The following is a 9,664-nucleotide window of genomic DNA, read 5'->3' on the forward strand; positions in this document are numbered from 1 at the left end:
GTGGGTGAAGCCTCTGCCTTCACCTCAGGTCATGATCCCAGGGTTCTGGGATCGAGCCCCGCATCGGGCTCTCTGCTCAGCAAGGAGCCTGCTTCCCTCCATCTCTCTCTGTGCCTTCCTCTCTGCCTAACTGTGATCGCCTCTCTGCCTAATTGTGATCTTCTCTCTGTCAAATAAATAAATAAAAATCTTTAATAAAATACAATGTTATCTTCAATAAGGAAATAAAGAGTTTTTATCTTCAGAAGGACAGGAACACCAGTAATAAAGCAAAGAGAGATATTTGTGGTTAGGAGGGCATGGCTCAAAAGGAACAAAATGGATAGTCAATAATAGTAAGGTCCATCAGCAGGCTGGGAGGGCAACTGTTGGTACAGAAGCAAAATCAAACTGGTGATTCAAGGTATTAAGGAAATTTACCCAAGAGAAATCTACACTGATTACCAAGCAAACACAAGTTATTAGGAGGTATACGGATGGCCTCTCCCCAGAAGATTTTCTGATTAGTCTGAAGGACAATCCTGATTTGAAAGAAATAGAGCAGCCGATGGGAGATGACAGGAGACCACCACCTGTGAGCTTCAACTTAGAGCAACCACTTGGTCCCTATTATTTCCTGTTATCTCATTTATTTTTCAGAACAACTTTTTAAGGCGGTTCCTGTTATCACTGTTCTATAGAGAAGGTAACAGCCTCAGAGATGTTAAGGAAGGTGCCTAAGGCCACTGCTGTGGTCTGAAAGTTTGTGTTCCCTCCCAAAATTCAAATGTTGAAATCCTGATCCCAAGGTGATAGGATCAAAAGATGAGGCCTCCCTGGGGATAAAAATATATGTTTATAAAAAATAAAAAATAAATAAATAAAAAAAGATGAGGCCTTTGGGAGGTAACTGGGTCAAGAGGATAGAGTTCTCTTGAATGGTATCAGTGCCCTCAGAAGAAGAGGCTGCAGAGGGCTCTCTCATCCCTCCTACCAGGTGAGCACATAGTAAGAAGAAGGCTGTCTGCCACCCAGAAAAGGGTCTTCACCAGAACCACGTTGGCCTCCTCACCTTGGACTGCTAATCTCCAGAACCGAGAAATCAACTTTTGTTATAGCAGTCCAAACACACTAAGATAGCCACACATCTAGTTAGTGGCAAAGCTTAAACTCAAACCCAGATCTGCCTAACTACAGAGTCCACTTCTTTTCCATTATCACAAAGGGCTGATGAGAGGACCAGGGGGCAAGGCCAAGGATGTTTGTTGATTTAGTTTCTTTAACCCACTGAGCCACCTGGGCGCCCCTGATTTAGCTTCTTTAAATGAATAGGTTTTGTTGGGAGGGTATAGGAAAGATATGCTTATATAGATTTCCTTAAACATTTCCTATAAATAGGCTCTGCTGATATCAAACAACATTCCAGGAAATGCTGCTAGCCACATAGAAAGAATCATACAGTATAAATCTGTCTGCACTGTTAGAGACACAAGTAAACACACATGCCCAACAGAGGGAGAATACCATCTCCATGATCAAAGCAAACAGAAACCTCTCTACAAAGTCTTTCTTTCAACACGGATATGAATTAGAATGCTGGCTGGTCAGCTATCAATGTTACTATTGAACATTGTACTGGAGGGTCTACCCAACACACTAAGACAAGAAGATCATAAGGTATCATAAGGAATGAAAAGGAAAAGACAAATTAGTATCATTTTGTGACTGTCTACCGAGAAAACTCTGTAATATCTAGAAATAGATTCCTAGAACTAATGAGAGAAGTCAGATGGGATGCTAGATATAAGACCAGAATCCCCAAATCAGAAAGGTTTCTGTGAGCCAGCAAATAGCCAATTTGAAAATATACTAAGAAAAAAGATACCATCTAAAGTATCAACAAAACCTGGGCGCCTGGGTGGCTCAGTGGGTTGAGCCTCTGCCTTCGACTCTGGTCATGATCCCAGGGTCCTGGGATCAAGTCCTGTTCGGGCTCTCTGCTCAGCGGGAAGCCTGCTTCCCCCTCTCTCTCTGCCTGCCTCTCTGCCTACTTGTGATCTCTGTCTGTCAAATAAATAAATAAAATCTTTAAAATATATATATATCAACAAAAACTACAGGAAACAAGTGCAGAAGTTGTTCAAGACATTTATAGGGGAAAATCACAAGTCACCATCCACCTGAATAAAAGGAGAAAATGGGAAGACCTAATACTGTAAAGGTATCAATTCCCTGGAATATAATGTGAATGCAATTTCAATTTAAAAAATCCCAACATGATTTTGTCTTTGTGTCCAACTAGACAAACTAACGTTTATATGAACTTGGCTTCCAAGGAAGCCAAGAAATTTTTGAAAAAAATATAAAAGTAATTGTCAGCGCTAGCAATTACCGTGTGATTCCTTGTATGCCAGGCACTATTCTAACATTTTCATACATTATCTCTTCCGAATTATCCTTGAAGTGGATACTGTTATCTATTTAATAGACAAGGAGACTAAGAGAAATTAGGTAACTTGCCCAAGGTTATTTGGTACTTGTAGGAGTGGCAACAGATGCAAGAAGACAATGGTGTAATATCTTCCAAGTACTCAGGGGAAATCATCGTGAGTCTAAAAAATTCTACACTCAAACTCTCCTTTGTAAAAGCAAAATAAAGGCATCTTCAGGAATATCAATACTTTCAAGTTTACCAAAGCCCTTTCAAGAAAGAACTTCAAAATTCACATGAAGAAAAATGAACTCAGAAGGAAGAAGTGGGATGTCCAAAGTAGAAGTCTCCAAACTGCACTGAATAAATAAAACAAAACAATGCACCGGCGTTCCTCATTTTATTGCACCTTGCAAATACTGCATTTTTTTTAAGATTTTATTTATTTATTTGACAGACAGAGATCACAAGTAGACAGAGAGACAGGCAGAGAGAGAGAGAGGGAAGCAGGCTCCCTGCTGAGCAGAGAGCCTGATGTGGGACTCGATCCCAGGACCTTGAGATCATGACCTGAGCCGAAGGCAGCGGCTTAAACCACTGAGCCACCCAGGCGCCCCCAAATACTGCATTTTTACAGATTGAAGGTTGGCAGCAACCCTGCATAAAACAAGTCTGTCAGCACCATTTTTGCAACGGCATTTGCTCACATGTCCTTGTGTCACATTTTGGTAATTCTCACAATATTTCAAACTTTTTCATTATTTTTTTTTAAGATTTATTCATTTATTTGACAGACAGAGAAAGTGAGGGGAGGAGCAGAGGGAGAGAATTTTCAAGCAGACTCCCCGCTAAGCAGGGGGCTAGATGTGGGACTCAGTCCCACAACCCATGAGATCATGACCTGACCCAAAATCGAGTTGGATGTTCAACCAACTGAGCCACCCAGGTGCCCCTCAAACTTTTTTGTTATAATTACATTTGTTATGGAGATCTGTGATTAATGATTACTACACATTTACACATTGAAAGCTCAGATGATGGTTAGCATTTTTTAGCAATAAAGAATTTTCTTAATTAAGGTTTGTACATTTTTTTTTTAGAAGTAATGGTATTGTATCTTAATAAAGTACAGTATAGTGTAAACATAACATTTTTATGCACTGGAAAGCCAAAAAATTCATCTGACTCCCTTTACTGCCATATCCACTTTTTTTTTTAAGATTATATTTAGTTATTTTGAGAGAGAAAGAGAGAGCATGGAGGGAGAGGCAGAGGGAGAAGAGAATCTTAAGCAGACTCCACTCGGAGTGCAGAGCCCAATGCAGGGCTCGATCCCAGGACCTGAGCTGGGATCATGACCTGAGCTGAAACCAAAAGTCGGATGCTTAACCAGCTGAGCCACCCAGAAGCCCCTGAAATATTCACTTTGCTGCAGTGGTCCAGGACCAAATCTGCAGTATCTCTGAGGGGTGCCTATAAAGTAGATGAGAAAAGTGGGACTGCAGGAAGAGTACAGGCAGAAAATACAAGGTGTCTAATGATACCCTATAGACATGCTAAAAGCAGGCCACTAAGTTGGCTCTGTGCTTCCTATGGGCCAAAAAGAAACGAGAAACGGTCTATTAAAGGAGTCACAGCATCCATAAGACAAAACAGCCAAGTTGCTCGCAAGAGCCATTCCTGATCATGAGACCAGAAAGACCTTCCCCACGTAGTGAAGTGGATCCAAGATCTGGGACATCGGTCCATGTATGATAATCTGAGAAAGAAGTCCTTGACTCTTCCATTTTTTTCCAAACAATTATTTAGAAGCATCAGCCTTCTAGAATCTCTTCCATGAAGAAGAGAAGAGATAAAGCCTCCTACTTAAGGTGTGTTCTTTGAATGACCATGTGTTTAAAAAAAAAAAAAAAAAAAAAAAGAAGGTCCAAGCTTCTGGGGATCTTTAGGTATTTTCCAGGAGGAGGATGGATAAGATGACCTCTGGGGGCCTGGCTGCTGTGAGGGTACATGCTGTTACAGGATATGGGCATTTTTTCCCAGACTACCCCTAGAATCATTTACACTAAATATTTCCACCTCCACTAAATCAATTCATTTTGCCAAAGCATGAGATCACCCACATAGCCAAGCTTCCACAAAGTAGTTTATTGTGGGGCTCATGACCCACCTGCCTTTGGCTCAGGTCTTGATCCCAGGCTCAGTCAGGCTCCCTGCTCAGTGGAGAGCCTGCTTCTCCCTCTCCCTGTGCTGCTCCCCCTGCTTGTGTGCTCGCTATCTCTCTCTCTCTCTCTGTCAAATAAATATATGAAATCTTAAAAAAAAAAAAAAAAAAAAGCTTATTGTGCTTTATAATAATAAGCACCAAGAGGTAATAGTTGTGCTCTTTCTTTCCTGTTCCACGGTAAATCCTCGATCTATCCACCCTGACACATTCATGTAACACATGGGCAAATGGGAGCCTGGGAAATTCCCCTGGGTCTTCCTACCCATCACACTCCCCTGACAATGCCAAGAACAATGAAACCCCATACTGGCAGAGCTCTGAAGACATAATTTGCCTGATCTACTTTAAAAATTCTGTCTTCTACCAGGACTGCCCTGAATCCCATGGGGTTCCTAGAACTCCAGGCTGCCTGGGAAGCTTCCAGTGAATTTGGGATAGCTTTTGTGGGTACAGTTGGCTCCCAAGGGCAGGTGAGCTACTGCTGGCTAAGTCTGGAGCAATTCCCAAGGACTTCCAAAGAGAAGTGATAATGAAGGACAGAAAAAAGGGAAGACAGAGACATTTTACAATTAACCAAAGTATCAGTTTTTACTAAAGCACAAATACTTTGCCTTCCCTTTTCTATATGTTTTTTTTTTTTCCTTATAATTAAAATCCTATGAAGAGTACATGGCTGGGAGACGGTAGACAGTAGTGATTGAGATGTATAGTCTTTGGGCACCGACCTGAATTCAAGATCGGATTCTAGCATGTAGTGGCTATACGACCCTGGCGAGTTACATCTCTTATTTTAGTTGCATAAGAATAATTGTTTCATGAGAGTAAGAACAGCATTACCTCACAGAGTTTTAAAATGAAACACCATAGGCAAGTGCTTTATACTCAATAAATGTTAGCTATTCCTACTGCAAAAAATCTGACAAATACTGGCAAGCACAAAAAAAACTCAAAAGCACCTCTAATCCTACCATCCACTTGGATGTGTCTAATTCCAGTATTTTCTGGATGTATTTGCAAAGAGTGAGATTACAGTGCTTTCTATTTCATAACCTGCTTTCAAAACTTAACACCATACCCAAAGCATGTTCTATGTAATTCAGTATTCTCATACAATATGATTTTGAAAGGCCACATCGTTTGGGTTATTTTACTTCTTAACAACCCCTGCCCTCCCTTCCACTCTGCAGACCTTACACTTCATGTATTTGCAACCCCTCTACCTCTCCAGAGTACAAGTGGCTGTTTCCTATTGGCTAACTGGGGATGCAGCTTCTTCTTACCACGCAGATGACCTGCTCCTAGGCCTTCCCTTACTGGCCTGCATCGTAGCCCTCACGCAGATTGGCCTACTGAGCTACATGGCAAACCACCCAGTTCCACAAGATTCCCTGAAGCGGCGCAAAAGCTAAATAAGGCTGAAAGGCAATTTCTTTCCCCACAGCATAAGGCCGACTTCTAGAGCATTAAATACTCTATTAAAAAAATCTCAGGAAGAGGAAGAGACAAAAGAGGTTTATCTGAGTGCACTGTTTTTCTAAGCAATAGGGCCAAACCAGTTCAAAACATACAGGCTTTCTACTGGAATGAAAGTCAACAACAGTTCCTTATCAATGACGTTTTGAGACCATCACAAAACCTTACTAACTCAAAATAATGGAGAACTGTCAAACTGAATCAGTGGAGAAAAATGAATTACATCCTTTTTAAACTAAACTCCTTTATTTCCAATTAAAATAAAAATTTTTTAAAAGAAAACTTTATTTCCAGGGTTCCCGGTGATTCAGTAAGCAGCTAACTTCAGTTCAGGTCAGGATCTCAGGTCCTGGGATGGACCACCCCACAGTCAGGTTCCATGCTCAGTGGGGAGTCTGCTTGTCCCTTTCACTCTCCTTCTGCTCCCCCCTCCCCTGCCACCCATGCCGGAGTTCTCTCTTTCAAGTAAATAAATAAAAATCTAAAAAAGAAAGAAAGAAAGAAAAGAAAAGAGAGAAAAAGAATTTTTTTCTTTATAAATAAAGAATATAAAGAATTTTATATAAAGAAAATATATAAAATTTATATGTTTTATAAAAATACAAAATTTATATATATAATTTATAAAAATATATAAAATTTTATATAAAGAAAATAAAGAATTTTATTTTCACATAGTTTAATACCTTGCCCTGTTTTGACAGGTTGCTCAGCGCCTGATCTAACACATTTGTTACAAGCACATTTAGTGCTCATACAGGAAACAGGAATGGCTAAAGTTGTTGAGAAGAGCTTTCTCCCTAAAAACAATAAAAGTTCAATACCCCTTGTGATCCTGCTCACACATCTCACTTCTCAGGAAAACTCTTACTTCTTAGTCATATGGATACAAACCTCAACTGGGCTCCCTCGCATGTCCCTCCAGTTCTGAGGGAGTGGGCGGAGGCTTGCCATATCAACCCAGTTCTATTCCTAAAACAGAACCAAACAAAAAACCTCCAGATTCCAGACTTGATCTGTCCAAACCCATCTGAGAATTAACAAGCTCCTTCTAAACACCCAGAGAACTAAGCCTGTCATGGAAATACTGATTCAGCCATAATGAGAACCGACCTAAAACCACCCAATCATAAGCAAGCTAAAGCAACAGCCTCAGGAATGAAATAAGGGAGGTTGTTTTTTTCTTTGTGGTCCTGCTCATTTTAGCCTCTTCCACTGCCTTGACTTTGCAACTGTTTATGGGAAAGTGGGAGTGGGGGAGGTGAGAGAGAAATGGAGAGCCTGCTAGAGAGCGGGATAGACACGCAGATCGCCCACGCCAGGCTGGGGAATGCCAACAAACACGGAGGTTTCTGTCAGGCAAATTATAACTTCTGGCCTGCGGGAGGCCAACAGTCTGTTTGGGGCAGTCTGAAAACAAGCCGAACTGAACTCCCATCTCCCACAACACTTAAGTGTCGAATGAAGTCCTTATTTTCCAAAGATCAGGTTCTGCTCACTATTTTTAGCCAGCACTCCTTTTCTAAAAATCTCCTCTTTTAATTTTTTCCTGGGTTTTATTTTTTTTTTTTTTCGGAATTAGAAAGGCTAAGTACATAAAGTGACATTATTGGAAGAAAGGAGAGTTGGAAAGGCTAAAAAACAAACAAACAAAAAACCCGAAACTGTCCAACCGACAGAAATAGTAAAATCCTAAGGAGGGATATATTTTAATTTCCTCTTGGACCCACAAGGTAGAGTTTGTAAGTCCCGGGGACCCAACACCAAATTCCAGTGAACGTAATTCCTGCAGGAAATGTTGGGGCAAGTGTGGGGGTCTCCCGCGGCTGCAGCCCCTCGTCTGGGGTGATCGCCTACTGGAGCTACGGGGGACAGCCGCGATGGAGACACCAGCTGTGGCTGGAGGCTGGGGGACCAGAGCCTCGCAGGGAAGGGGCGGGGGAGGGGCAGCAGCGCGAAGAACCAAGCCAGGAACGAGGCAGGTGAGAGTCCCGAGGTGGTGGGATCCAGAGCCCCCGAGGGAGGGTGACTCAGGTCGGGGAGGCCCGGACCGCGCGCGGGTTTGTGCGAGCCCCCGGCCCCCGCCCTCGGAAGCCTGTCTGGGTTCTTTTCTTTGCTGTTTGAGTTTTCTATCTCTTTAGAGCCGGACCCAGGTCCCAGCGGCCGCAGGGCAGCGGTGCGGAGGGGAAGCCCGGCCCCGGCCCGCGTGGGACACCTCTGGGGGCGATAGGGGCGGAGGGAGGGAGATGGGGCGCCAGCTGAGGGCGCCCAGCGAGCCCGGGAGATGCCCGCGACCCGGGGCCCCTGAGCTTCCCGCCCGCAAACTTTCCCAGCCAAGTGGGGGTGGCCCCAGCCTAGAAAGGGGGATCCCCATGCCTCCCCGACTGTCCCCTGGGGCTGGGGCACTCACGGACTGTCACTCACGGGCAGCGCCGCTGGGACTCCGACTCTGGCCGCCACCATCCGCACCAGAGGAGGAGAAGGAGGAGGAGGAGGGGGAGAAGGAGGAGGGGGAGGAGTAGGAGGAGGGGGAGGTGAAGAGAGAGGAGGAGGGGGAGGAGGAGAAGCGGGGAGGAGCGGTGGGGGGGCCTGGAGCCTGCAGGAGTGGCGGAGCCGGGAGGGGGCGGCCACTGCGCAGATCCTCCGGCTGCTGCCCCACCCCCGCCCCGTTCTCTGCCGGTCCCCCTTCTCTCCTCACTCCCTCTTTCCTGCCCTGGATTCCCCACAAAGTCCTTCTGGTGTCTGATTCAACTTTCTCTTCCCTCTGGCGCGTCTTCCTTCCCTTGAGTCTCCAGCCCGCAGGACAGGGAGAGCATGCTCCCTACCGCAGAAGTTGGTGGGGAGGAATTTGAGCTACATACAGTATATGAGTATAGGACACCCCCCTTGAAGTAGATGTCTGGGACCCTTGGCAGATCTGAAGCCAACCTGCACCTTCTGGGCCTTTGTCATCATCTCTGGGTGGTGGTATGGTGGGATGATGGGGGGGGGGGGTGCAGTAGGGGAATCTCTGTGGTCATGCTTTCCTCATTGCTTTGTTGAGAGGTTTTTTATTTTGTTTGGTTTTTCTCTTGTAATTAGGAGAACCAAAGAATCACTTTTGAAGCCTCTACTGAGTGTCTCCTCTTTTCCCTTCAGATGGGACCAGCCCTGGTCAAGGTAAGATGAAAGGCACAGACAGAACCTCAGCTTCCTGGGTGAGTCAGTACCTAGGAGGAGGCCACTGCATGGCCTTTGAAGGGTCAGGCTGTGTGGATGGGGCAGGAGGTGACTACTGACAGATGCTTCCTGTGTGCTGCCTGCAGAGTACAGAAGAGAAGGGGAGCTGTCCTCCCAGGAGATGTTGGAGAGTGACTTCTAGTCCCTACTCCATCACCTGCTAGGAGTTGACTCCAAAGCAAGTCCTTTGGCATCTCAGCCTCTTGCATTAAGTGGGGCTGACTCACTGGGAACCAGTCAGAATGACAGGAGATCTGCCTGTGCCTTTTATCCTGGAGGGATGTCCAAGCCCAGGATGGGAGGCTTGGACTGGGTTTGAACAGACTCAATGGAGA

The 9,664-nt window shown here is 44.6% G+C and overlaps 1 protein-coding gene across 2 annotated transcripts in view; it reads right to left on the minus strand.

Moving 5' to 3' along the window:
* Window positions 1-8,644, minus strand: part of STON1 (stonin 1) — a 42,331-nt gene extending 33,687 nt beyond the window's left edge. Inside the window, exon 1 of one of the 2 annotated variants that reach the window (XM_047744474.1) lies at window positions 8,535-8,644. The gene's annotated coding sequence lies outside the window, so the exon portion shown is untranslated. Of the gene's footprint in view, window positions 1-8,520 lie in introns of both variants that reach the window. The other variant, XM_047744476.1, reaches the window with a different exon arrangement.
* Window positions 8,645-9,664: the final 1,020 nt, after the last annotated feature.

The sequence above is a fragment of the Lutra lutra genome, chromosome 9 (assembly GCF_902655055.1).
Source record: "Lutra lutra chromosome 9, mLutLut1.2, whole genome shotgun sequence".
Lineage (NCBI taxonomy): Eukaryota > Metazoa > Chordata > Mammalia > Carnivora > Mustelidae > Lutra > Lutra lutra.